Here is a 5,135-nt window from a genome sequence, read left to right as displayed (position 1 = left end):
AGACACAAGACAACCTTAGGTTCCCTAAAAAGGATGTAACACCCTCTTTCAAGTGGTTTGTGAATGAATTTTCAACTTGTCTTGCATATACTTTCATTACCACATGCAACCACTTACAATTACCTCAAGTACTCAATGAAAAATTAGAGGCAGCAAGAAAAGAGGGCCTACACATTTTTTTACATAAATTCAAATATTGATAGGTATGTCATGGTGACATTGCTTCTTTGACCACTCTACTACTTGCATCTCCTTTTGAGCTACTAGAAGATTGAATGCTAGTAGGTTGACAACATGTTGTAGCCACCCTTTTCTCTCCACTAGACCTGTAGGTGGCTGCAAGAGCAACACTAACATCTTACATGATGAGTCAGAACGAAACACCTTATATTAAAAAAAAAGAACTGAGAATTTTAAGAAAGAAATAACAAAAGAGAGCGAAGGCTCCACTATAGAATAGGCCGGACATTGCTATGCTAAGATGGATTGCATATATTGAATCTCTCAACACTGAATTAAAGCATATTGCAGGAAAGGAGAATCCAGTTGCTTACATGTTTTCATGTGCAAGATATGACAATGAAATGGAGCTGATGGAAGAAGATGAAGTTGAAGAGTCTATACTTGCTATTTTTTATTCCATGGCTGCTGAAAATACCTTTTCAATAGCTGCATATAGAAATCCAAAGCTAGAAATAGCAAATATTACTGATCTTTTTAATGGTACAACATTAAGTACAACAAGAATAGCAAAATGTACTGCTCTAATTTAGCAAACACCAACAAAGATCAAAGATTCCACTATGGAAGAAGGGTGGTCAACTAGGAGCCAGCATGCTCATTGCATTGCTCAAGTTCTAGTTCATTTCCTTGAAGAAGATTATGAAGAAGATTCGCTGAAGATCGGCCAATATTTGAGCAGAATGAAGAAGAAAGAGACCTGGAATAATGAAGAATTCAAGCATATTAAGAGAAAAGCTTATGGCTTCGTTCATGAAAATGGGCATCTATGGAAACAAGCAAAGAAGAAGAAAGGAGCACTTGTCTGAGTTTTAGGTAACAAAGGATTACAAGAACCGATAATGAAGGAATTTCATGAAAGCTTGTGGGCTGGCCATAGAGGCATATGGGGAACTTTTAGTAAGATCAAAGAAAAATATTGGTGGTAGAACATGTATCAAGACATAGAGCATTTTATTGAAACTTGTTATGTGTGTCAAATGTACTCTATGGTTAAGCATCGAGATGGGTTGCAACCAACTTATCCTTTGTCTATACATTAGAGATGGGTTTTTAATCTTATAACCATGCCTATATGGATTATGCTATTGAACAGTGTGTGAGGGAGACGAGGAACGGAGGAAGAGAGAAGAGAAGAGAGACACGAGACACCGGCAGTGGAACCCTAGAAGTGCATCAAATGAGCACACATAGTTGGAATATATAGAGGGGACCAGGGATGCTATATATAGACAAACTATATATAGCTAATACCCCCGCTCAAATAAAGGTCCCTAACTGTGGATGAAAAAACCCTTGAGGGCTCAAGGAAAAAACCCACAGCTCTATATAGCCCTAGTGCTATATTAATATTGAAAATATATTATTACAAAGTTGAAAGGAGCTAAATCACTCCTGAATATACAAGTGCCTATTTGTAGGCATCGACTGAGCTACATCACTCCTGAATTACTATAGATAAATGAAGGAGCTATATCAATCTAATCACTCCTGAATATACAAGTGCCTATTTGTAGGCATTGAGGGAGCTACATCACTCCTGAATTACTATAGATAAATGAAGAAGCTACATCAATTGTGAATTACAATAGATGAAGGAATCGAAGGAGATAAAGAGCCATGAAATTGCTTTATCTTGAGTGTGGATATAATCGGCTATGCAGCATAATCTGTGACATCAAAAGATTAATAGAAAATGTTATATCAACATTATAACACAATCACAATGTCATAAATCAACTCAGCAGCTAGAATATATGATAAAAATTTCATCAGCTCATCAGCTAGAATATACGAAATAGCAGCTGGCATACCACCAGCAAATGGAAAGAAGAATGGACGAGATGAGCATTATCAAGACAAAAACATCAGCTGCAACATCAACTCCTTAGCTAGAATAGATAAAATATCAAGTAGAATAAACATAAGCTTGAACAGACGAATCAGCTGAAAATAGACAAACAACAACTAAAAACAATGAAACATCGGCTAGAACAACTCAACAGCTGGAATAATAATGAAACATCAGCTGGAAAATTTCAATAGCTGGAATAAGAATGAAATGAAATATCATCCCATCAGCTTGAAACATTTCTTATAAACAAAGCCTGGAATAATTTCAACGCATTAGCTATAATATAGATGAAATGATATGAAACGTAGCATGAAGAGCCAAAAACCAGTTGAAAGAAAGAAACGTAGCATGAAGAGCCAAAAATTAGCTGGAAGAAAGAAACATTTAGAATAATCAAATGATGAACAAAATACCGACAATCATCAGCAAGAGCTCATCAATTTTCTTACTACTGCTCAGAGCCCAAGCAAACATCTCAGCAATCTACTTCTGGGACTCTAGGAACATCTTTGTACGCCTGGCCTCCAGATCATCACAAAATCACTTAGACTCTCTCTGCATCTGCAGTTTCATCTCTTCTAATCTGAGAAAGCACTCCCCCAAAGTGCGGATCACAAAGACCAATTCGGAGAGCAGAGTGCTGTCAACTGGGGGCTGTTGATGCCGCAAGCTGGACTTTGAAGAAGTCCTATGGTTAAGGAATTTTTCCAGCTTGAAAGCCTTCATGGCCTTGTAATGTATACTGCGGCTGCGCTTCTTGTGGAGAGATGTGTAAGAAGTATCATGGTCATCCAGAGACCGGTTGCGATACCAACATTATCACTTATGGGACCATATGCATCTATGGCTAGAAAAGTGGCAATGGTACAAAGCATTCCAAGAGCTGTAACTGCGATCTCGTACATGGCTGCTAGGGTATGGCTGACATAGATGGCAACAACAATAGCAAATATTGGAACAATTATAGACTTCTAGCCAAGTTCCAAACCAAAGATGACATTGGTAGCAGCTCCTGTCCTGCAAGAATGAGCAACATCCTGGACTGGTCTATATTTATTGCTGGTGAAATACTCTGTAACGTAGCCAATTACCAACCCTGCCCAAATCCCTACTCCAATGCAGAAAAATAGTTTCCAGTTTTGAACCATCTTTGCACCACCGTTAGGATCATATATGTAAAACGTGGATGGTAGTGCCAGCCAACAAACAAAAGCTGCACCGAATGTCATTAAGATGGTGGATATCAGCAACTGTCTCTTCAGTGTAGGTTCAATATCCCTTAGATTTGAGATCTCGACGAACACATCAGTTGTGAACGAGGTTGTGATGAGGCATACCACAATGCCCATAGAGCTAATGAGTAGAGGGAAGCACATAGCAGTGAAGTCATGATTTGTGCCAAATGATGACATGGAAGCCACAACAAGAGCTGCGCAAGAAGATTCAGCAAAGGAGCCAAACAAATTTGAACCCATTCCAGCAATATCTCCCACATTATCACCCACATTGTCAGCAATGACTGTTGGATTTCGTGGATCATCCTCTGGGATATTCCTTTCTACTTTTCCAACAAGATCTACTCCAACATCCATAGCTTTGGTATAGATTCCACCTCCAACCCTTCCAAATAGAGCCACGGATGAGCCTCCAAGCCCATAACCAGTGATGGCCTCAAAAAGGCCCTCCCAATCATCCTTGTAATAAAGCTGGAACAGTTTTATAGTGATGTATAAAACTATGAGGCCATTAGCAGCAAGTAAGAAACCCAACACCGAACCTGATTGGAAGGCAATTTTGAATGCTTTGCCTATCCCTTTTTTGGCTTCCAAAGTTATGCGAGCATTTGCATATGTTGCGAACATCATGCCCAAAAATCCAGACACTATGGACATCAAAGCTCCCAATATAAATGCAACTGTAGTGAAAATCGCTGTAAAGAGAGCTGGAAAACATTCCTGCTTTGGATCGTATCTGCAAGGCTGGGGCTTAGTACTGAACCCTTCACAGATCGCAGGAACAAGAAAATGATAGCATCAAATATGCCCATGAAATAAACCAAATACATGTACTCTATCATAGCAAAAACAATGTGGCTCCTATGGATATGGCTTGCTGAATTTTAGCGCATTTCCTAATAGCTGCTGCATCTGATTCCTCATCCAATCTATCCTCCTCATCATAGTCTAATGATCCATTGATGATGTTGTGACTGTGGGTGCCGTTGTTGTTGAGGAAGGTGTAGCCATTACTGGCAGGCCTGGACTTGTGCTCAAAGGCCAAGAGACTGATTGCGATAGCGATCTCGTGGTGGTTGGTCAGAATCATCTGCATCTTCATCTAAGCTCATGGTGGACTCATGATCTGGAAGCTCTCTTTCCTTTCCACTTCTGGTGTCTCATGTCTCTCTTCTCTTCTCTCTTCCTCCGTTCCTCATCTCCCTCGCACACTCTTCAACATGGTATCAGAGCGAGGTTTCCTCTCTCTTCTCTCTCATGCTAGGAGCATCCTATGCTGAAGGAGTAGTGTTGCTTCCTCTCTCTCTCTATCATTATCCATCCTCTTTACCCTCTTTCCTCTCCTTCTTGCCCTCCTTTTCCCCTGACCCCTGCCCCTACCTGCCTTGTTCTGCCTCCCCTGTCTTGTCGGCGAATATGTGAAGTTGCTATACCCGAGCGTACACACAATAGCCAGGAACGGCAGGTAATGGCAATGACAGGGCTGCGAGAGAGGAGAGACCATTGCCTCCCTGTCTTGTCAGTGAATATGTGAAGTCGCCACACCCTCCTTTGCCGCTGACCCCTGCCCCTGCCCCCTATTCTGCCTCCTCTGTCCTGTCGCCATGGTCGCAGACGACGATACCTCCCAGCATTGCCACGGCCACGAGGAGGAGGACAATGCCCACCTCGACGAGCTCCCCCTCCACCCTTCCCACCAGGACCCCTCCCTCATCAAGAAGATCCTCGGCACTTGGATAGACCTCCGTCCAGTGCCACCACAAGATGGAGAAGCTCCACCGCAAGTACCGTGCTGAGCCCATTGC

At 41.5% G+C, this 5,135-nt stretch overlaps 1 pseudogene; it reads right to left on the bottom strand.

Annotated features, from left to right (window-relative positions):
• Nucleotides 1–2,817: 2,817 nt before the first annotated feature.
• On the bottom strand, nt 2,818–4,432 carry LOC148015194 (pyrophosphate-energized vacuolar membrane proton pump 1 pseudogene; annotated as a pseudogene).
• Nucleotides 4,433–5,135: the final 703 nt, after the last annotated feature.

Source organism: Lygodium microphyllum, chromosome 24, assembly GCF_053477565.2.
Source record: "Lygodium microphyllum isolate KBCC chromosome 24, Lygodium_microphyllum_v1.1.10, whole genome shotgun sequence".
Lineage (NCBI taxonomy): Eukaryota > Viridiplantae > Streptophyta > Polypodiopsida > Schizaeales > Lygodiaceae > Lygodium > Lygodium microphyllum.
This window is presented reverse-complemented; position numbering and strand designations above follow the sequence as displayed.